The sequence below is a fragment of the Falco rusticolus genome, chromosome 8 (genome assembly GCF_015220075.1).
Source record: "Falco rusticolus isolate bFalRus1 chromosome 8, bFalRus1.pri, whole genome shotgun sequence".
NCBI classification, from domain to species: domain Eukaryota; kingdom Metazoa; phylum Chordata; class Aves; order Falconiformes; family Falconidae; genus Falco; species Falco rusticolus.
The window spans coordinates 16014483-16039343 of NC_051194.1; the positions used below are offsets into that span (position 1 = coordinate 16014483).

General features: G+C 37.3%; 1 protein-coding gene across 3 annotated transcripts in view; it reads left to right on the top strand.

Annotated features, from left to right (window-relative positions):
- The window catches only part of TENM2 (teneurin transmembrane protein 2), a 698113-nt gene that overhangs the window by 59403 nt on the left and 613849 nt on the right, over window positions 1-24861 (top strand). For all 3 annotated transcript variants that reach the window (XM_037398907.1, XM_037398909.1, XM_037398910.1), the window contains exon 2: window positions 6378-6486. The gene's annotated coding sequence lies outside the window, so the exon portion shown is untranslated. The remainder of the gene's footprint in view (window positions 1-6377; window positions 6487-24861) is intronic.

Sequence of the window (24861 nt, forward strand, 5' to 3'; positions counted from 1 at the left end):
GTCTTATATTTATTTTCATGCTTACAAGCAAAGCTCCTGATTATTTTATTCTGGTTATTATCTACTTGATTGTTTGTTTGTATTACTTCAAGGAATCCATTGGACTTGGTTGAGTCACAGTTAGCTGTGGTGTTTGTACATGCATGTGTGTACACTAACACTTTGCACTTTTTAGTAATTGCACAGGTTTATGCTGTAGTCTGTACTCTAGAGTGACACTGATTAATGTCTTGCTTAATTGAGCTACTTTAAAAAGAAAAACTAAGGCAAAACTAAATCGAGAGAGAACGTTTTTGTTGTTGGTCATACAGATAGAGGCTTTACGGAGTCACAGGCTGTGGTGGGCACAGCCCAGAGTGTTTCTTGTGGTCTGCTGCACACCAGCGTGCTGCCCATGAATGTCGCTGAGGCACTTTGCCTTCTCCATCCAGCTTCTTTTTCTTCCTCTTGAGAAACTAATGTATTCTTCACAATTGGTCTGTTTCTCACTCTTCAAACCACTGATAGATGTTTTCTGTTTACCTACGCTTTTCCAGTCCTTTGTTTTATTTGCAAACAAGAAGTATAATTTTTAGGTGTTAAATACCTGCTGTCCTGTTCTTGACAAATTTCATAAACTTTCCTTTCAGGTTTTGGTGTTTTGTTTTTTTTGTTTTGTTTTGGTTTTTTTTTTAATTCATAGGAAAATATATGATTTAGTTTCTCCTCTAGATTTTTGGGGTCTTTTTCTTTCAGGTTCTTCCCCTTTTCGGTTTAGGAACTCCTAATAGCCTGCAACAAGACAGATCTTTGAAGTTTTTTATCCAGGGGTTTGTAGTCTATCTAAAGCACTGTTTTGTAACTAGATACAGACTATGGATAAAACACCCAGCAGTGGTGGTGAATGATATATTTTATTTTTTTTTCACTAAGCATAATTTTGCTTTATTAGTGTCAGCTCTCCTGATTCGTATGCTAGGAGAGGCTTCTTCCTGCAGGGATGGTACTACAGCTGCTGCTTGTTAAGCACCAACTTTTAGTGTTACTCCATTGTAGCATTTTTAATTCGTTTGTGGAATCATGGTCTCCTTTGTGTTTTGGATGACCATATTGCTTCGCTTGAGCTTCTACATTCTTTCTCCTTGCTCTTCTGGATACATATTTCAGTAGATATGTCACAAAGGCTGGTATATTTTTCGTTTTTACTTCTTTTCTTTTTATTTGCATTAAGGTTGCTGTGTCTGTGAAGATGTGAACAAAGTTACTTCTCTGGTGTATTGTGTTTTGTATTCTGCTACGATTCAGCTGCAAATTTCATTCTCTGCCTCTTAGAAGTAGTGCTATTAGATTTTTGCCATGATCTTTTCTATTACCACCAAGGACTGCATTCCCATTCATGTTGAATTTAGTCAGTATTTCTCTTGAAAATTTAAACCATTGTCTTCAGCTATTACTAATATTCATTAGAAAAAAGGATTATTTTTTTAAGCTAGAAGTTTGGAAAGATGTCAATTATCAAGTGGTACAGAACTTACATACTTGAGAAATCTGTAATTTCTTTTTTGTAATTTCATTTCTTTTTTGGTTCTACAGCTGTAATATTGAAAATCTTGTGTTTATAATTTCATGACTGTTAAAAGCTTTATTATTATTATTCATTACCCTAAATTCAGTCAATTTCCATTTACTAATTACCACTCTCTCACATCTTTTGCTGGCTAATAGGAAGAAAAAAATCTTATTTTTTCTTTCAAGTTTGGCCTAAAGCTCATAAACCTAATTTCCATTATATGTATCAATGTCAGGATGAGGAAGAACATGTCTTGAAAGTTTTATTTGTCAAGGGTGTTAGATTTTGATCAATATCACTTTCAGTAATTGGCCTCTCTGTTAGATATCAAATGTATACAAACTCTAGATACTCCCTGATCTTTTGGAATGTTTGTTATTTTATAAGGCATTACTTATATAAAGTTTTTTTGAGGATTATAATGCTGTACATTGAATATAAAGTTTGCACTGTATGTTCAATGTGAGTTGATATTAAGTACTAGATTTCTTCATTTTTTTAAATGCTGTGTACCAGTTTTACTTGCAAGTGGACTCTCTGCAAGCATCTCTCTGTCTTTATTGAAACATGGGCTCTATTAGAGTGCTATTATTCAAATTGCCAAAAAAAGGGGGGATGTGAGGTGGGGAAGAAAAGCAAAAGGCTCAATAGGCAAAACTAAAATCTTGAACTTGAATTTGTCCTGGCCTTTGCGTGGTCGTGTGACGATATCTTTTCCTTAGAATGCTTGCTTTATGCAGTATTTTGATCAGATGTTATGTAAGAACAAGTTAAATCTTGTGAAGCCAAGCATGGTGGTGTTTTTTAAGACTGCTGGTTTGTTTTGGGATTATTTTTTTTTTAATTTATTTATTTATTTTTTGTTTTCTGCTGGGGTGAAATCAATGAAACAGAGTTCAGGAGGAGGCTCATCTTATATAAGTGGTTGCATGTTGTCTTCTGCTACAGTTCCGCTATCAGTTGTGAGCACCTGACCAGGACATTCCTACGTGCTCATTCCTGCCATATGCACACACCCCGGCCCCATGTGCTGGCACTACATGCTTACATGGCAATACGCTGAGCCACATTTAAAGAACTGTTGGAGACTAAAACTGTGGCAGGAGGAGGCAAAGAAAAGACATATCTTGTCATAGGAGGAGATCAGGTTTGTCAAGCAGACCTGTCTTTCATAACCCCGCACTGGCTGGGCCTGATCCCCTGGGTGTCTTGCACGTGCCGTGTGATGGCCGTCAGGGTGACCTGCTCCCTAACCTTCCCTGGCACCGAGGTGAGGCTGACAGGGCTGCAGCTCCCTGGATCCTACTTCCCCACATTCTTGTGGATGGGTGTCACTTGGCTAGCCTCCAGTCTAGTGATTAAAAAATACTAATACTGGACTACAACATAAAGTATGTACCGACCAGACAAAATACATATTGTCTGTGCTGTATAGATTTTGCAGCTCCCCGGGTTTTATATGGTTGCAGCCGTGATATTCCATTGCTGTCATTACTGCATGTGTAATCTATAAACTCTAAGAAACACAACTCATTAATTAATCATTAACTAGGGCAAGACACGCAACAGCATGAAGTGTGCCAAATCCCCTCTCAAAGTTTTTACGTATTTGACTCCTTGTAGATACCATCTCGATAGTACTGGCAGATTACTCTATAAGGACCAGATCTTGCAGCGTATAGTAAATTTATGGATTTTTGTCTCGGTTACTTCAGTGGCACTCAAAGTAATTTACAGCCTTTCTTTACATTTAATTAACCCTCTTTGTACTCTCATTAGGCACACTGTTACTGTGGTTACTCACACTTGTGTGTATTAGCTGAAATTTCAATGGCAACATGGACTGTGGCCTGAGTGTGGTGTTCCAGGGACCCGCTGGAATTTTTGGATCTTACCAAGTGCCTCATTTTCCCTAACGCTGGGAAGTGTGACAGACACGTGCAGAGTGGGCAGTGGTGGGGCACCTGCGGTGGGGTAGCCCTGCCTGGTGTGGGGCAGCATCAGCCTCTCCTCACAGGCCCCAGCGGCCCTACTAGTGCCCCTGCACCCGCATCCTGTACAATTACCAAGAATGTAACTGGCAAAATTACCCTTTTTACTTTATTTTCAGTACAAAATTAATTCTTATTTATCCTCTTCACTGATGAGTTGGCCGTTTGATGGCAATTTTTGTCATAAATTTGCGGTACAGCTGGGAAGGAAACGGATGGTTTTGCAGCTACTAGAAAGGTATTCTCCTGTTCTTCCTGCTATGTACAAAATACTCATCTCTCATCATTAGGTGCTGATAAATTAGAAGAGATACAGAGTCTCTCAGGCTGCAGGATGTTTAGTGTCAGTGACAGGCTGGTACATGAGACATGCCTTCTCTTTTGAGAAACAGTGTAGTCTATTTTCATGCTGGTTGCGTAGTATCTGCCAGGATTATCTTTAAATAATCTGGTATTATTTGTTATGATAAGAGAAGTCTGAAAGGAACAACTCCATCCCATCTATTTTATGCTTCTTTTCTTGCTTGGTTTCACTTATTTGCAAATTCTTGTAGATGTATAAAAATATTTCTCACCTGTCTTCTTACAGAAAGGCACATCAAGGTGAATAATTATTTGTTAGAATTTAAAGAGACATTTCAATTTATCAGACTGCATTTTTAGCCGGTCTTGGTAACAAGTAGTTTACTGAAAAACCCTATAATGAAACATGTTTTTGTTTGTTAATTAATTCACTAAGTGGAATTATTTTTTGGTGGGCTTTTTATTGAATCATAGCTAAACTGTTTCATCTTTCTTTGCACCTCACATGTGAAACAGGCCAAAAGAGAAACTGCAAACAGTAATTGTAACACTGCTGCATGTTTTTTTACAGTAAGAGGAGAAAGAAAATCAAATGGTTTTAAATCTCCTGTGAGTCTGAAGAACTCTGCACTTTAGTCTCCTCCTGAATTCGTTTTTGCATGATCTTTTGTCTCTTCCCTACAACCTGCTGCATGGAGGAGATGAGGGCAGCAGACCAAGGAGGGCCAGGAGTCCTCCTGGGGTCTCGGCAGGAGCACTCTGTGCTCCAATTAGTTTGGCTTTCGAAGTCAAAATACTTCCTAACTTTAGCTGGGAGTGGCCATGGGTCTTTCTGTTAGCTGACAGCTCCGCATAATCACTTTCAAAATCCTATACAAGATGGTCTTTCTTGAGGATTAAAGTTGATCCCATGCAGCCGGTTGCCAGTTTTTGGATGAGCCTGATTGGGGCGGATTTTAGCTCTCACAAATTACTTAACGTTCTTTTTCTTGGTAGATTATCAGTGTTTGTATCTCAGTTTAAACTGATGCTACTCTTATGAATGTTTCTGTTCCAAATTCAGCAGTTGCTGAAATAGCGATATACAAACAGGGAAGGTATAAAAGAATTAGCAATTTTAAGCAAATACTGTAAATGGCACAGAATTACCAAAGCAGAAGCTGTGTAATAGAAGTGTAATTTGCATCGAGGCATAGGTTGAAAGGACTATACAAAAGAAAGTAACCATAATAGTGAAAATAAGGAGATTATGAAAGTAAAGACTGCATTCCAACCCCTAATTAGTGAGGTTATCTGTATTTCAGCTTTTTCATTTGTGAATTAAAAGCACTGGTATTTTTTCACATTGATTCATATTCTTAGACGATCTCATGCCATGATTCTGTCCTTAAAGATTTTACATGATACTAATGTACAATGTGTATCGAATTCTTTGTCTTATTTAAATAATTGATGCTTTATGGAAAGCTGTTGGCCTGAAATACAATTATGCCTATTCATTTCCAGGGAGATAGACCTCAGCAGTTAAGTAGTGCTGTTCATCAAGCTTCTTTTTTAGCCAAAAATAAGTACCATTAATTTAAATTCAGTGAAAGCAATAGATAAAGCTGGCAGTGTTAAATACTCTTGATGTTAAAAGAAAATTGCTTTAAAGTTACATGTGTAACAGTACAGAGCATTAACTTGTCTTTACAGGGTTTTGTATGTATTTGTGAAATATTTGTCTCTAGTGTTGATGGTTTGCTTGTCTGTTCCCACCTCCAGCCTGTGGAGATTCAGTATTTTTTGAGTGGGTGGTATCAGCTGTTCAAATTTCTTTGGCAGCATGACCAATCATTTCTTCCCCATTATTTCTTGTTGTTCGATTTTTATAATGCAAGGAGAAACCTATGGTTTTTCCAAGTCATCTTACGAGTAGTTGTGGCTCTGCCTGGATCGTTTTGTTGACCAGGTAAAAAATAAATCAATTGCTGAGGCTATGGGCATGTTGGGCGATATTTCTTTTGAGGATAACAAAAATTCTGAAGAAAATGTGGGAACCAACAGGTAGCATCAAGTATTATGTACTGAGAAAGGAAAGAATAAATGGACAGAGGAAGTAATAAGTGGCCTACGAAGTGGTGACATCTAAGAGTACTTTAAATTAACCAACTTGCAATGAAGATACCTAGAGTAAAAAGGCTATCATGTCTTTTCTTTCTTTGGGAATTAGGTAGAGAGGACATGGTCCGTTCTTATCTGCTGGTTTTAGCAGTGTAAAAATTAAATGACAGCGATCTCATTGTTTGAGTGTCTACATTTGCAGCGGGGAGGAGGGAAAATGAGAGGCATATGGAACGATGAATCTAGAGATTATCTTTTACATCCTGGAGTGGGCAGGTTGTGTTGCCCTTTCGGTAGTTAAAAACTGAAAAAGATAAGAACCAAAATACTTTTAAAAATCTTTTGCTTTATAACTAGTATTTTACAGGGGGGTTTACAGTTTACAATTTTTCTGAAAGTTAGTGTGGTTTTTTTTTTTTTTCCTTTGACAGATCCTTCTTGCTTTTCATTGCCCAACACATTAAGAATTCTCTCACCTGATGAGCTAAAGACTCGACCCATAACGACTGCAAAATAGAGCGTTGCTGACCTCCCTTTTCAGTGAGTAGTCACAACTTGTATGTTGTTTTGCTCTGAGATGTGTTTATATTGTCGTCCGAAGTGCTTCCATCTATGCTTGAAAAATGCCTTGAAAGATCTCTGCAGGAAAGTGTTTCTGTAGAGGAAAGCAATTTGTCTCAGCACTTTCCTTTACAGAATCTACTTCAGCCTTTTCCAGCCCAACTGAATTACTTCAGAATGCTGCACTAAAAGAAATACGCCTTTTCCTACCTATATGGATTTTCATTTGCTGGAGTTGCCCACCCTGACAAATTCAGGATCAAATGAGGATCTTAGGCATGTATTGCTTCTGGCATCAAAATTTTCCTCACTCAAGTGGGCCTTTTCAGATTCTTAACAAACACTGTTTTTATGAATGGCTGCATATCATAATGTTGTACATTTGCATACCCTATAATATATGCTGTGCAAAGAAAAAGATGGAGAGAACCACTTTTCAAATTAGCTGTTCTTTTGTGGTACCTCTAACTGCTGGACAGAATGCTCACAAGACACCCCATAATTTAATTAAATGTTGTACATATGCCCTGGGAATTCATGTAATTACATAGAGCAACACACTTATCCCAGTGTGTCCAGAAGTAGGCTGCCTTGCTTAGTAGTAGCTCAAGGGTAAAGGAAATATAATCTTCATTTGATAGATTCCCATAAAAATTTGACACTTTTTAAAAAAATAATTTTGAGCTTTTTATTTTCTTGTGGATTTTGATTTTACTGAATACAGGTAAATATTTGTGATAGATCTGAGAACCCTTACTCAAGCCATTTAATTCAGTGGCAGTATTTCTTAAGAAAGTACTTCTAGATTGTGCCTCTTGTAAAATAAATCTTTTAATTAGAGTTGGTTTAAGATAACATTCTAAACTGTATCACATACCTTTCAAAGCATGGCAAAATTGTGGGGTTTAGGTATGGCAAGCACTGAATTCCAAAGGAATTTTCACTCACGCTGAAAAAATCAACACATTCTTTTGCATTGTTAGCAATGGGTCAGTTGGTTGTCATTATATATTTTCTGCTAAAATGTTACTTTCTGACCCCATGACTCCGTGTTTCTTCAAGTTTTAGACCACTAAGATCTGTGCTCCTTAGGTATAAAGTAAATTGTTCTGAGTGCCTGAATCTTTGACTTTTCAAAATGTATGTAGTATAAGAAAATTAAAATGAGGAAAACAGAAATGCTGCATATTGGGAAAGAAAATCCAGTGGGATTGTGGAGTTATTTTTGTGGTTTTGGGTTGTTGTTTTTTGTTTTTTTTTTTCTTACAAGTCTGAGTTTCATGACAGTTTTCTACCCATTCTGTATAACTAGAAAAATGAAACAGGAGATTCCTGAAAACTGTTTTTACTTTTATAAATGTGTCTATATACTTTATGTAAAAGTTCATGTATTTGTTTTAAGGTATCTTTGTAGCCCATCTTCAAATAGTTAAAGAACAAATTGACAAGTACTTCTCACACTAAATTTGTGCAGAACAAACATTAAGTGATAAAAGGTGTTGGTCTAGAAGCTCTCGCTTTTGCTCTGTATCTCAACTGCAGTTTGTCAGGAAAAGGTTGCAGAAATAGGTCCTCTGTGAAAATTTCAAAACACCCTGATAGCTCAACCTCAAATCCCCTGCTGTAGTCTTAGTTTGTTTGGTTTTCTTGCCTATTTTTTATGAGGGAACCTGAGTAACACCAAGTGATCTCCCAAGGTCAGACAGCAGGTCAGGAGTAAAGCTGAATGTAAAATTGCATTCATAATTCCCTGCAGTAACTGAGGTTGAGAATGTGTCTATTTAAACCTTTCATAATGGTGGCTAGATCCTGTATATTGCTTTTTCACATTGCTCTGGAAAATATTGAGGCCAGGAAGGATTTTCAGGTACTGAGGAAAAAAAAAATTCCTTCTTACTGTTCCCCTTCACATATGGCTATGGCAGTTACCTGTGGGTTTGACTGGAGTCAAGACACATGCTAGGAGAAGAGTGTTTAATGCAGAGATGTCCGTTAGGAGCAGAGCCTTCCTTCACTAGCAGGGAAGTCATTACTTATGAGGATTTCCACCAATTCCTCCAGCTTAGACAGGAGTCCTCACAGACCTCCAGGATGGGGGAAGAACATAAGTACCACAAGAAGATCACACACAGTATATTGCTTCAGCTGTCGTGCGGTTTTATTTTGGGGGGGCTTAGGGGTTTTGGGAGATGTTCTGTCTTTACATGCCACAATGAATTTTCCTTAGCTGTGGGTTTGGGGTTGGGAATTTGTCCTGAGTTCTGTCCCAGGTGCCACTGGCATCTCTTGTTTTCAGCTTGTTATAGGCTCTGGAGTTGACTATGCAGGGATCAACCAGTACCGTCCGCTCTTTACTTTCCTCATTAAATCTGTGTTCCTGTGGATTTACTGCTGTGATGAAAAAGTGCTGTTAACTTCTCAGTTACTCTCCTTTTGTACTGTTTGCCCAGCCTCTGAGCCCTGCCTTTTGATTTTTTTCTTTACACAACTGACAGAGACTTGCCATCAGTTTCCAAACAAATATTGAGACTCATTTCCCTCCATTGTGTCCTTCTCCAGCATCTTCTGTGTTGTTCAGGGGCTGATGCTGTTGATATTTCAGCATATTTGTTAGGTTTACTTTTTGTTTTGGGGCTTTATTTTTTTCCTTTTCAACTAAGGCTGCTATCATCCCATCATGGTGGATCAAAGCCTTTAGAAAGTAACTACGTTAAAGAAAAAAAAAAAAAAAGTTCTTGAACAAAACCATCCTGGACTTTTCCTCAAGGGAAGAGTCAGTTTCTTAGTTTTACACACCTTGACTGTAAATTCTCTTCTTCTGTGCGAGTGGGAAGAAAACAGCCTGTCAATCACAGCCATCTTCAGTGCTCTACTCCTGGGTCTGGAGGGTGCAAAATCTTTTGCACTTTTAGGGCTGCCACTCTGCATTAAAAAAACCAACATATTCTGTATGGTTTGAAAGCCACCTATAAACTCACGTTGGTATGAAGAATCAAAACTACCTGAAAAAATTGCTGAAGTAACTCTCTTTTTACTATCAAGCTTATGTGCCTCTCTGCCATGTTTGATTTGTTTCCAATTATTTTTAGAGGGAACAGAAGTATACAGAATGTTATGAAACGTTCATGGATCTTCTTCTAAGTGACAGCATCAATCACCAACACTAATGCTCTGGGTTTGAGCCTATATATCAAAGACTTGTTTGCCTGGTTTCTGCCAAGTTCCAGGGCCACTTGTGCCAGCCACACGTACCTTCCTATTCTGCAATATGTTCTGGCCAGCTCCTGGGAGGTACCTTCAGTGAGAGTTAACAGGAATTTCTAGTGTGCTTGTGCTTATTGCTGTTCATAATTGTTCACTCTAATAAAAATAAATGAAAAAAACAACCAAAAAAACCCATCCAACCAACCAAACCCCAAACCAAAATGCAACCACTAGAAAACACCCCTCGCACAAACCCTCAGACTCTGCTTCCATTGAATGGATTCACTTCCATCAGATTGCATAAGTGCATTTCTTTGTATCTTTAAAGATACAAGATATCATTTGGCTGAACTAGTAGTCAATAGATGTGAGGAGAAAGTCTATATTCTCTAAATATGTAGTGTTGTAAACAATTTTGTTTTTAAGTATGCTGTTATACTTTCCTAAAGCAAATTATTTCCTTTCCATTGATTTTTTTTCTATACTTGTGTTTTTGAATAGTTGCCTTTTATTTTCTAAGCAGCAAACTCACAATCAGAGCTTGATAAATATTTGCACTCAGAAATGGAACCACAAAACCAATGTAACTTCTGCTATTGACTTTTTTTTTTTTTTCTGCGGAACTATTTTGGCAGCAAAGGCAGAATACCATCCTGTGTAAGCATAAAACTTACTTAAGAGTGAATTACTCTAAATTATAAACTTACCGATAAATCAGTATTCCTACAGTGTTGTTATTCCATTCTTCACCCTTTGCCTAAAATCTGTACCCCAAATAAGAAACAGTACATTGGAAAATTGTTTTGGTTTGGGGTTGTTTTTTTTAATGAATCCAGTAAAATAGACGTTTCCTGGAATTACAAGCAGTAGTTCAGCATGATGAAAGAGCAAGGATATATATTCAATTAAAATGGATTGTTGTAATATGAATGATGATTACAGAATTGGAATTAAGATGTTGCCCATGCTTTTGTAAATTATGCCATATGACAAAATAATTGTTCTACTAAAATGAATTTAGTGGGAGATGAGGCAGTATTTATTTACATTTCTGTCTGTTATGGAGTTTAGTAGAATATTAGTGAGGTTTGACCTGTTTAGTTTTAGGAGCAACTTTAAATTTATCAGGACACATGCCCACACATTGGCCTTAGCACTGCAAAAATACTTCTTGGGAGAGAAATTTATTTGGCAGTATTTCTTAAGACCCAAGATTTGATTTGAGGAAATAAATGAAACGCTGTCATTTCTCAAGTCCTGCATGAATAGATGGGAAATTGAATCTTATTTTGGATAAATTCAGGCCTCTGTCAGATGTATGGAAGATGGGAATAATTCAAGCAGAACAGTAAGTCTAGGATGATTTGCCAAAAAAAACCGCAACAGCCAAACCTGTATCTTAAAATATTTTTAGTGGACTCTAGATACAAGTATTCAGATTGAGAGGCTGTAATGAGAAAAACTAAGTGTATAAAACCACAGAATTACCACTAAATTTCAAGTAAGAATGTACTTACAAAGAACTAGATGTTTGAAATTCTGGATTTTTGACTGATTGCTGTGTAGCATACAATGTTGAATGTTGATAAATGCTGATAGTATTTTGTGTTTCATAAGGATTCTGTTGGAGTCAGGTACAGATTTTACTAGCAATAATCATCCTGTGCCATGAGGTTGTATCATTCATATACTTCAATGGGATATGAGCTTCTGTTTAAAAAAAGAGACTGGAAAAAAAATCAAAACAAAACATCTTTGAACTTTAACCTTTCATTTTTCTAACTAAGGGCAGGTTTTAATATATGTCATAATTTTAAAAAGGAAACTCTTATTTATAAATTTGTAAATTTTTGGCCTATGGGAATATTAGACTGTGGGTGAAAAGGTGGGAAGAAAATGCTGTAGATACTCAGGCTGACCTAGAATGCCAGCTTGAGGAAAAGATTAGGATAACTGTCTGACTACTTAAAGTGAGGCTGAAATGGAGAGATCTTGGCTAGAAACTCTGAAATGGCATTCTATGGCTGTCCTTGGAGAGGCCAAAGAAAAGAGTTAGATCTCATCACAGATGGTGCCCTATGAAATACTGCTGTGTAACCTGCCACAAGCACTGAATAAGGGTATCTGACATGAAGGAAAATGTAAAATCCTAGCTGCGGTGCTCTTGGTAATCTGCCCTTTATTTCCGGTTTTAGCCATTCTTTCCTGTACTGAAAACTCAGTACTAGCAATTCTAGATTTTTGTGGAAACTGAAGTTTCTGAATTCTTACTAGGAAACTTGGTGTTCTTTCAGAAGGAATCCTATGTGCTTAAAATGATGTAGTCCTTCACGTTTGATGATGAAACCTGACCTGAAATATTTCAGAGCTGCCTTGTGAAAAGGAAAAGGTTCGCAGTCAGCATCCTTCTTGGAAGGAACCCTGTTTTTAATTACTTTGTGACTGGAATTTGAGGTAGTGTGACTATGTAGGTGTCTGATAAATGTTTTTGGTGGAATAGAGCACACGTGAGGAATGAGTGGATAAAGCTGCTGCATTTCTGTTCCATTCATTGCAGTCCAGGCTGGTGCCTTTGGCCTTATGAACAGCTTATTTTTGTGTATTTAAACAAAATGATAAAAAAAGTCTTTAGGAGAAGGGATTCTTATGTGACTAGATATTTTCTTCCAGGATTTTGCTTTGCACTGTTTATGTTTATAGAAATAACAGGTATAAACTGGCTCATTAGGCTTTAAATGCCTGTTATAAAATACACTCCAGTTCTGACTCAGTCTGAAATCAAATCACAAGTTAATTTTTAGTCGGCAAGCTACATCTGCTTGGATAGGATCTTCAAAAATCAAGTTTTATACAAAAAAAAGCAGAAGTAGATAGAGCTAAACTGCCATCCCAGCGGGAAAACAAAATGTTCAGCGTTTACAGACATTTTGGTATTGGGAAGAGCTACCCCCTTCAGTACTCCATCTGACAGCTATGTATATTTGCCACTGAAGCTGGGACATGAATCAGTTACAATAAGCCTGAAAACAGGCTCAGATGTCATCTTGGAGATGGCTGCTGTTGACTGCAGGGAAGGAGATATTAGAGTGAGCAAGATACCTTGCAAGAATAAATCAGTTTTGCGTAATAGGGAGTCTTCCAAGGGTGCTAATAATGCAATAGAAAAACATGTCACTAGGGCATCAGAGAGTGACAAGATTATGCCATGCTGTATCAGCATTGCAATTCCAGCAGGTATATGAGGCAAGGTGATTCATAGCACAAATAATTTTTGTTCGACACTTTTATCCTTCTTCAAAATTTGAAGTTGTTTGCAAGGAAGGCTGTGGTTTGCTAGTTGTCTTCAAGCTGTTGCTTATTCTCAGTTTCACTGTGTCTTATACAAATTTGTCATTTACATAAACATTTCTCATAATGTTAGTAGGTTTACAGTGCCCTGAAATGGAAAAACATTATGACTACCATTGTCTTACATGATCTATTATAGAAAAGCAAGATATACCTGACTTTCAAAGTATGGGTTTCAGCAGAATAATTTAGAATTATATTTTTGGTATTATAAAATCAGTAGAAAGAGATTTATTTTTTTTAACTTAGCACCTGCTCACCTGTTTTACTGGCAGATGGGCATAACTTTGCCTTTTTGAGCATGTACAGCAGAAGCAGCTTTACTTCATACAGGTCTTTACTGACCTAGCTTTTTATACCTCCTGACAATCTGGTCTGTCCTTGTACAACACGAGGTTAATTACAGTAATGTGAACATGTACATTAAAACAATCTGCTTACTGGTAGAGATATTTTTTGTTTTACAAGATTGCATCTCTCTTCTTATTTTTTAATATCAGCTTTGTCATAACTGTAATGTGGCAGATTTCATGGACAGTTGAAGTTTCCCTCGCTTTAGCAGAAATCTAGCTTATTATGCAGATATTTGCTTTTGACAATGAGCATCTGCAGCTACTCAAGATGTAGAGATGCTAGGGTATGTGTCTAGGCATCTTCATTTGTTATGCTATGTTGTCCCAGAATAAATATGCAGGATATATTGCAGTAGAATAATCACAATGCAAAAAAAGAAGCACGCTGGTGTTTTGTTATGCACTGGCTGGCTGTGCTGCTGGTTATAAAGCAAGTAGTTAAATCCAAGTGGAAGGAATTTTTCTTTTCTTTAAAAAAATATTCTAAATATTTGCTTTATCTCATATTTTTTATTCAATCTCCTTAGCAACAGAAACATCTGTTTCTTTTTTCTTAGTCATTACATTCAAAGAAAGTAGCTGCTTCAAAAATAATGAAAGCAATTTCTATGAATTGGGTAGCTATTAATTGTTGCCAAGATGTTTTAGTGTGATAATAAGACATGCAACAGTTGGCTTTTTTCTTTAATTGAAATATAGCTATCTAGTTAACCTGTGCTGGTTAGGTGAGCTATAATCAGCTCTTATGGTACACTTGTGTGATTTTCTGCATGACAGAGACAAGAGTGAGCTTAACTATTTCTGGTTTATTTAGGAGATACTTAGTATCAATGTGTGGATTGTTGTTGCACCTAATGTTTTATTAGTTTGCAACTTCAAAGAAAGTTGGTGAAGAGTTTGCCTTGAACATAGAGGACTAAATATGCATGACCTTACGAATATAAATTTTCATATGTCAACCTACAATATGAAACAGGATCGTTAATTCAAAATACGGACCTTGGTTTATAGTGGTTCTCTTTCTCAAATTACTGTGTATTTTTCTGTGGCTTTTTATAATTCAATTTAAAGCTGTTTTTTTGGTTTAAAAAGGGCTTACTGTTCCATAATCTCTGTCTGTGTGGCTAAGAGTGCATTCCTAAACCAGAAGAAATTGGCACATTTAAGTGAGATATAGAAAGAAATGAGCTAGGACTGCAGAATGGGGATATGAACTAGTCCCTTGAAGCCATGAGAAGCAGACTTACCTTTGCAGTGTTGAGAGTGAAGGACTTTTGCTGTTACCATGGTCAAGTGACTGTCATTTAGAGCTAACTGCACATGGATGGACCTGCATACGTGCTTGAAAACCAGTGCAAAGCATGAAACTTGTTTATTGATAGTGTTAACTTACTGAGCCCATCACGTGGAGATTAGTAACAATGTTGGTGGAAAAAGAAGTTCAGATGGGTGAAATTGGAAAGGCTTCTCAGTTGGAGCTAAACAAGGAAGGGCTAGCAAGAGTAACAAGCAGGGGTCTTACAGTAGTGTATGCTATTTACAAAAGGAATTTGTAGGTGTTGATGCATCCACTGATGGATGACGAGAACACTTAATGATGGACACTGTGCAAAAAGACTAAGTACCCAATGCTGGGTTTGCCTTGCTCTTCACAAACAAAGTCTAATTCCAGACCCGTATGTGTACCATCTTGGTCTGAGGAGGAGAGGTGTAGCCACACTGATAAAAGGCGAATATTATGCCTTTTGTACATGACGGCCAGCCTAACCTCAGTCCCTGGAAAGATCATGATTGTACATTTCAAATCCCCTAGCAAACATGTCAAGCATGAGAAGGTAAGCAATAGTGCGGATTTACTGAGGAGCTGCGAGTGTTTTACCAATTTGATTATTTTCCACAAAGAAGTGAATGGCAATGTCAGTCATTTTACACAGTAGTACCAAATTCTTCTTTGAGTGCATTTACACACTGAAGCCACACAATAGGTATTCTTGGATGCTTCTGCAAAGTATATATGTATCTTGTAGATTTTCTTCTGTGTGCAGTTGTTTTTTTGGGTTTTTTTTTGGGCGGCAATGCATATTCTCTTATCATTTGTAATGCTGTCTGACTATAGTATGTATGTGTACAGCAGGAAGAAGGCCTTTGACTTGAATTTTACTCCAAGAATCAGCAAAAATTTGAATTAGAGGAGGAAAAAGTAAAGCCTACTGTTATGTTACAGTCTTTAATCATGCTTGTACTCTCCCTGATGCTTTCTTTTTCTTTGTCTCTCTCCAACCCTAAAAATAATAATTCTTCATGAAACTACTTCTGGCACATGTAGGTGGCAAAAATGGTTTTGAGAAGCTTTACCAAAGAACCATCTGGAGCATGTATAAGGGCCAAGAACACTGAGAACTTCCTCCATGGAAGAACTGATGAGCTGGGTGGAGCAGCGAGCAGTAAACTATGGCTGTAATCCTTTTAACTGGCCAGCGCATCAGACAGACGGGCAGGCTGCCCAAATGCCATTTCCCTGGGAGTTGTAGACAGCAGGCCATACTCCCCCTTAGGTTTTGCTGAAGCAGTAGTAGAAGCCATCTGCACTGAAGTTAGATGTGCAGAGTAGTCCAAAATACAAACATTAAACCGTTTCTGATTCCTCTTTGTATCCATCATATGCTGAAAGTGGAGCTGGTTATCAGAGCTCCTCAGGGTGAGGTTGCTGTAGGTGAGCAAAGAAAGATGGTGTGGGGAAGGCTGGGAGGGGAGAGGCTTTAGTGAAGAGTGGCACCGTTATGTATTCATCCTCCTGTAACTTTTGTGGATGGGGGAAGAGGAAAGGTACCTGCAGGAGGACCTCAGAAGGGACCTCATTAGTAGCCGTCAGGGACGGCATTGCAAATCTGACAGGTATTGTTGCAGGGAAGGGCCTTCCAAAAGTACCAAACCCTGGTGTCTCGCTGTGTAGGCAGGGAGGAATCACAGGCAGCTGCAATGGATATCTGCTCCTCCGTAGGCAGGGTGTTCTGCCTGATGCTTGCTGCTAAAGTAGATGGTTATTCCCAAATGTTGAGTTTATTCAGTTTATTCCAGGTGAAACAAATATCAATCCTATAAAATAACAGTAGTTAAATACTTGTAAACTTACTGCCAGTGTCATATTCTATAAAAGTAATTAGAACGGGTATGTGAAATCTGTGGTCATGTGTTTCATGTGCACTTGCACATACCGTTCATTAGGTTAGCTTCTGACTCTCTTCTAGCTGAAGTGTTGGAACAGGAGGCCTTTTCTTGGAAGCAGGAGATGGTGTAAATAATTTCACAATAGCTGCATACCAGGCAGTGAAAAAATACTTTGTCAGAGAAATAATTCAGTCATCAGTACAGTTATTTGCTGGATGCCCTAATTCTGTAGGAATGTCTGAATGGTTATGACTGCGAAGTGGAAAAAGTGTAAGTTGGTTTGAGCTAGGAAGAGCAGGAACTTCAGTTACCTGATGTGTTCTCTGCTGACCATCCAGCCATTTCAAATATGAAAGGGATTTTTTTCCTCTTGTTGCCTCTTCCCACTTTACCATTCACTGAAAGGCAAAATTTCCCTGGGCAACAGCTGTCTGTGTTTCCTTGATTTTGGAAAATCATTGCTTACATGTTGGTGCTCTTTCTAAATACATGTAGATGATTCCTATGGAGTATTTCAGATTAAACCGCACATTTTCTTTCATGCTCTGTGTTTAGATTTCATGTGCAAGCTATCTGTTACTGTCCATGGGTTTGTGTACTTGCATAGGGTACAATTTATTATAGAGGAAAATGACTAATTCTTTTATCATTAAAGTGGAGTGCAAAAATAACACTGGGTGAAAAAGAAATAGCAAGCAGGGTGCTTGACGAAGATGGCATTCTCAGCAGCAGTGCTTCCATATAAGTATAATGGATATTAACTTTTCAAATACTTCCATAGCAAATGGGTGCCTTTTTAACCTTCTCGGGAAATTACCCCTGAAGGTAATAGCTGATAATTCTGTAGCTCTTCGTAGTGTCTATCCGCAAGTTGATTTTAAAGACAGAACTCTCATGAAGAATATTTTTTTGATATTCAAAGAATGAATCCCAGTCAGTTTAATGCTAATGTGAATAAGACACAAATTTTCATGTTTCAGGTTCAATTCTGATTTAACTTGAAATTGTTACAGTTGGTAACAGAGAGGAGAAAATATACGTGAAGTTAATATTTTTTGTTATGATCAAGGTGTTAATAACTGGACTGAATATTCAAAATCTGGTTTTTTTTCTGAACTGTTGTCATAACTGCATGAAAACTATGTTAATATAATTCACTGAATCAATATTCTTGCAAGGACTGTTTCATCTGTGGTTTGTTAGCAGTTTTGGGGGGGTCAGGAGGGTAGTTTTTCTTTTTTGGGATTTTCTTGTTTGTTTGTTCATTTGTTAAAACTAGCCTAAGAACAACCTGAAATAATTCCCTGAGGTTGGATCTAGGTTCTGTCACTAGGTTAGAACATGTGTTCTTTGTCTGATAAAGTGACACTGTACTCCTGTAACAAAAAAAAAATATATTTCAGAAAGGAAGTAATGAAAAGTAATTGTCTTCAAATGTTTTGCAGTTACTGCACTAAGACCTCATACTTATTTTGATTTGAGGGTAAATTTCCAGTAAAACTACTGCATAAGTTAAAATTACAGAACCCAAAGTTACTTAAATAATTGATTTATTTTTTTTAACCTTCCTATAATCATTATTCATTACTGTGACAGATCAGTCACATACCAATACTGAAAGCCATTTTTAAATATATTTCAGGCATACTCTTAAAAAAAATCACATTTTTTAAAAGAAATTTATAAAAAAAACCCACCACCACCTTCATAGAACCTACTGTTGTGTGGAATCCATTGTGCTCTCCAAAGATGTTTAGAATCTGTGGAAAAATACTTTTCATCCACCAAAGGAAATAGGGTATTTGACAACATACATTTGTCTACAAAATGCAAAGCAATATCTGATGAAATATGCTTTGTCAATAAAATAAATTGCCAAACAAAATGTAATCCTTCCTCAAAATACGTTTAGCCTACACAGTGAAATAAGCTACTTCCACAAAGTGCATTTTGTTGCTTGAATTATTTTGATTTGCTGTCTATCAGAATCTGTAGATAAAGTGTGTTTTTGTCAGACGCTGTGTATCAACCTTATTTTATTATATATAGATAAAATACATTTAATTTGAAGGTAGACATTTGATAGGACACCTTAAACTGGTATTGGTTTAGCTGAAATGATAAACTGCAGACATGTACTGTTTGTGGTGTAAGAGGCTTGCTTCTCTTCCTAACTCTGCATATAAATTAACGCTTCTGTGGTTTGTAATTCAGACACTGTTGCTGTGACTTAGGTGTATTAAGTTTTCCTGTGGGAATAGCTTCTGTGAATTGTTCACTGTACTAAAGCAAAGTACGGGAATTGTTTGGCCAACTGATGCAAATGTCAGTCCTTGTTCAAATGGTCATGCTTTGTCAGTTGCACAGCTTGCATTGCCTATATCCACATGTGAACCATAGGTCTTCAGCTAAGCCTTTCCCTGACCTTTGTGGAGCCATACCAGATTGTCAGAGTAAGAATCTGCAGTATGGGAACAGGGAATGTCTAAGATGAGAAACAGTTCTTCAATTTCTAATGAATTAAGTTTTAATTCTGTTAGAGGATACAATGAATTTTTCTTTTTCAATGACAATTTCTTACTGGTCTCAAAATTTTTAGAGTATCTTTACTGTGTATATGCAAAGCTACTTTTGCCCTTATGTAGTTGTCAAGAAAGGCATAATTGATTGCCAAAAACTGAAATGTCTGTAGAGAAATACAAGGCTCCTATTGAGTTTTCAAACATTAATGTATGTTGAAGTTTGTACTATGGGGTCTAGAGTTAAGTTTTGTAACATAGTGTTCAGACAAAACATTACAGTTTCCTGTTTCGTGGTTCTTGTTAAAGTTAAAATCACATATGAGGACTCCAAATTTTCATGTAAAGTGGTGAAAGTTGTTACTTTGGAGACTATCTTTGTATCGATCTAAGATGTGTTACTTGCGGTGATAAGTAAATGTGCAAATTGTTCAGTCCTAATTTGGAAATACAGAACTGAAGGTGAAAGCAAAGCAAAAGTCTCCAACCCAGGTGAAGTATTTGCTGAATTAGAGTGACTGATGGTTGTTTTTACTCAGAAAAAGTTAACAATATCATTGCTGTCACTGCTTGCTTTCCTGGTTGCAAGAGTATTAAAAGGAGTATTTACACTCTGAAGAGTGTAAAGGCTTTGGTTCACCAAAAGAACTGGTGTCTACTGAAAAGTTAAATTTGCACTAGAATATTTTGAATGAGTAAGGAATTACTTGTGAAATTAAAGAAAAGTTGAGATTTGTTAAAAAGTATTAGGCTAAACAGAAAGTAATGCTAAGCTTTTGCATCTTGTGGAAACAAAAATATAAAGTGCTTCAAGTGGGAAACACGTTGCAGGTCTGTTTCTTTACCGTCTGTACAAGTATTTTCCCAGTTTCAGGAACAACTGCATGGGTAGAAATGTTTATTTTTGTCATGTGTGACAAATTAGAAATTTCTTTTGTTTTAAAATGTTATTTCATGTACAATAAATTAGAAGCTCTATAACCATGAAATGCATGTGTACTTAGAAATGGGCAAATTGGATGATTAGTGTTATCTGAACATTGTGAATATTACCTGAACATTGTGTAGTGTTATAAAAAGTGCATGCCTCCTTCCTTTCTCCTTCAAACCAGTATGCTTCTGTTGTTAATGTTCAAAGAATGAAGTGCGTCTGCCTGAATTAAATCATTAATGTGATATTTGTTCAGTTGTTTTTACCTTAATTTGGAGGGCATTATTTCTTTTGTCCCTTTTGCTCCCATGTTTCTGAGCTAACACAATAATCATACATGATAAAATACACATTAGGTTGGGACATCAAAAGGATTTGACAGGGACCTCACTTGGCAGGAAGCAGACACATCTATATATGATGTGTAGGAGCTGTTTTTCTCTGAACAACTTCATTGCTGAAATAAGAGATGAGCCCAAGTACCTGAGGATAACTTGGGTAAATGTCAGAGCTGTTGCGTTTTTCTCTATTTTAATGTAAATCAGGATTGCTCCCTCTTTCCTCATGTGATTTAATGCAGTAAATCTTGATAGGAGCTGTCTAAAGATTAATAGCTGTTGTAGAAGAAACTATGTAATGGATCTTTAAATGATGTTTTTGAATTGTGTATCATTTCATATTTTTTACATAATTGTGTACAGCACAACTAATGAAATACCAATTTAAAAAATACTCTTGTTTTTTTGAGTATGTAGCTATTGAACATCAATCCATTCTTTTTAACTTGTTAGTGCACCAGGTGTTCTAGAGCTCAAGTGTGAAAGTGGCTTGTTTAATGTGGTTCCTCTTCATTGCTTAAATTCCTGTTTGGTCCTGTCATGTTGCTGCTTTCGTTGAAGATACTTATTTAGACATAGGTCAAATATCTATCTCTATTTTTGCATGTGTCTGTGTGGACTTTGAAGACAAACTTCTTATAATTGCCCCTTTGCAACCCGATGCTGAATTTTCCCATTTACATCTTGCCATGGATCTGGAGCCAGGTTATTCATGTAGTGTTTTATGCTTCTTGAAAGGAAAGGTCCTTGAGGGAGTTAGTCATATGTACTCCTTCTAGCTCGTTTCTGTTTAGGGACAGTAGACAAAGAAGGAAGATACTTAAGGACTAATAATGAAACATGAGAAGTTAAAAAATTAACTGCTTCACTGGGAGAACTCAGAGCCTATTGTGTATGTAGGGAAATACTACTGGAAGAATGAGGACCCTCTGCAGGTGTGAATGTGAGAAATAAGAAGGTACCATAAAAATGAGTAGTGATTAATATGCAGATAATACTTTTTCTACATGGAATGCTAGTTTGGTTGCAGACAGGAAGAAGTGAAATGCACAGAAAATATTTAAGTCTTTGTTAAGTTCCTGGAAAATGTTCTTTCTGTGCCACAAAAAAGAAGTAAAACTGGATGAAACGGTATAGTAGTAGAAATAGTCTAAGTTAGCTTTTGCAGCCCATTGCTTGAGTTTAATGCTAAACCTTCATACTGACATGGAAACTCAATGATTTCACTTTCTTTGGAAAGTTCTTATCAAAGAATGTGTAAAACAGGCTCACTCTTACTCATGAAGCCAGCAAAAGTAGGCGTACAAGTCATAGTTATGTTCCTTTTTCTATTGAGTGTACAATTCACATTCAGTTTTGGAAAACTGGTGATTTCACAAAGCTACTTCTTGAGTGGTAAGCTTATAGTTATGCTTCCTACTTAATATATTCTGCAGTTTGGAAGAGCGGAGTACTAACAGACTTCAGGACTGAAAAATTGTTCTTGTGGCATTTTTAGCTTCTGTGTGTGATAACGAGGCTTATGAGATGGTGTTTTCTGCACCTCTGTCAACTTCTTCGACCTACATTTTTAACTTTTTCACTTCAGGATGACAGAGAACTCTTAAATGCTTGAATTACGGGGAGCTCTCAGAAGAGAGAACAGATTTCAAAATGCATCAGCTCTGGAAAAATGTCCTTCTGTGAATGTGCCTTGTATGGCACCAAAATCAGGTCAAACACAGACATATATCTTACATTATCAACAACTGCATTTCATTACTTTCATTACTCACCGAATTAGTAGTTTTAGCTGAGAAATCAACAAAGCAAGGTTTCATAATCAGGGAGTTTAAAAACATACAGGTGTTTTTTTGTAGTTTACACATCTTATTTCTAGAAATTGTAATACCAAATATTTTTCTCAAAATGGTTATGTTGAGTTTTCATGAAAAAATAACATAAATACTGGGAAAATTAGGTGAAAATGTGTATGGACCTGATAAAATTTGGTGAGGTTGTAGTGTGACTGTAGATAATTCTATATCCGGTCTCTAAGGCAGTTTCTTGTAGGCTGCACTATATATTTGCACTTAGATGAAGAAATAAAGTATCAAATTCTTTCCCATTGTACTGACATTGATTAGAGATAAACAATATTTGAATTTAATTAGTTTTAAGGAGGCCTAATAATTGGAAGCAAAAAATGAATGATATTTCAGTTCCAACGTTCAGAGTACATAGAAAATGCTGGAATTGTCACTAGGTTACATTGTATACTTAATTACTATCTAAGCACTCTAATTGTTTTACAAAGAGAAAGGAAATGCATGTTCATTTGGGTACATTCATAAGGTGGCATTATGTACAGAAAAATGAGTACGCTCCAGGAGTAAAATGCTCTACATAAATTTTTAAAATAAGTTTCTGAAATCTTGAAATGGTGAATATTAAGACAGATTTATACACACTGCTTTAGTGGGTTTTAACAGCTGGCTGAAGTGATATAAACTTTTTTTTTTTTTTTTTTTTTTTTGTCTGACGTCATTCTGTGTTTCATGTGCTGGCTCAAGGCTTTCACTGTCAGTTATTTCCCTGTGGCAACAGTTTCTTACACTTAGGTTCTTTTCTTTGAAGGAAATGAACCACCCTATTTCTCAGTGATAACTAGCTATATCTTCTGTTGATCATTGATAACGGCTCCATGAACTGTAGTATTAAGAATTGCTAATCCTGGGCATCGTTGCTGAGAGTGAGTGAAAAGCGAGGAGCAGTGGCTGTTGTTTAGTCTCTGCCTCCTGCATCATTATCATATGTTCATGTAGTCCATCGTCAGCCAGTCCAAAATCTTTTCATGCCACCTCTAGGTAATGAGGATAAATTAACTTATAAATCTTGGTTGCCAAGTGAACCAGGATCTTGCATTTGTTTATGAGGGATAGAAACCACTTGTGTTATTCGGTTTCAGTTCAACTGCACTGTTGCCATGCCCTTTTGTGCTGGTTTTGGCTGGGATAGAGTTGATTTTCCTCACAGTAGCAGGTATGGGACTGAGTTTTGGATTTATGCTGAAAACAGTGTTGATAACACAGGGATGTTTCCTTATTGCTGAGCAGCGCTGACACAGAACCATGGCCTTTGCTGCTGCCCACCCTGCCCCACCAGCGAGGAGGATGGGGGGCACAAGGAGCTGGGAGGGGGCACAGCCAGGACAGCTGACCCCAAGTGACCAAAGGGATATTCCCCAGACCATATGACATCATATACTCAGCATATAAAGCTGGGGGAAGAAGGGGAAGGAGGGGACATTTGGAGTGATACATTTGCCTCCCCAAGTAACCATTAGGTGTGATGGAGCCCTGCTGTCCTGGGGGTGGCTGAGCACCTGCCTGCCCGTGGGCTGTGTGGAATGAGTCCCTTGCTCTGCTTTGCTTCCGTGCGTGGCTTTTGCATTGCCCATTAAACTGTCTTTGTCTCAGTCCACGAGGTTTCTCGCTTTTCCCTTCTGATTCTTGCCTTCACCCCAGTGCTGGGGGAGCGAGTGAGTGGCTGCATGGGGCTTAGTTGCTGGCTGGGGTTAAACCACCACACCTTTGCAGTTCAGGTTTGTAGAGGAATGAAGGCAGTGGGTTGATTAGCATTGATAACATACAGCTGTGGTGAAGGCAGTGGGTTGATTGACATGGATGACATGCAGCTGTAGCTCGTTCCTGCTAAGTGGTTAAATAGCCCTGAGGAGAGTGGGTCAGATGGAGGAGCAGCAGTGTGGTCTGACCTCTGGAGGAAGGAGATACAGCACAGATGGTAGAATCTGACCAATGGTAAAGCCTTGTTGTAGCCTACTAGTTTGTTTGTGCTGCAACACAGGTTTTGCATATGACGTTGCATTTCTTGTTGACCTGTCATCTTAAAAGAGTTTTTAGGATGTATCAAGCGAGTAATGCAGCTGAGATTGATGAGCACATTCACATGAGCACTAAAGCAATGGAATTAGACATCTGTGTTTGGTTTGTGTTTTTCTTGTGCACAAACATTGTTTTAAATTTGCAGAAGTCAGTTTGGAGGGTTAAGATATTCCCGCTATTGCCTCATCTCTGTATACTGAAATTGTTGGAATTAAGTATTTTTTTATTAATGTTCATAGGCTTGTAATGTAAAATGTTTGCTTAAATAGCTATCTCTTACCATTTACTGCACTCAGAGAGATTAACTGATGGGAAAAGAATGAGATGTGAACATTTGTAGATACTAGCAAAGCATGTAACAGTGCTTTAGGGGTACAACATAACTTGGATTTGTGTGGTATTTCATAGAAAAGCCATGGTTATTGAGCAAGCAGAGGTGTTTCTTGGAGCTGCCACTTACAGATTAGAAAAGTTCCTTATTTTCAATTAAAAATTAGTCAGTTATTGAATTTGTTTATAGTGCTGTAAAAGTAATAACATTTCTGGATGGACTTGTCTCAAATTTTGCACTTAAAGGAGGCCTTTTCTCAAAGTCTTGGATAGGATAGG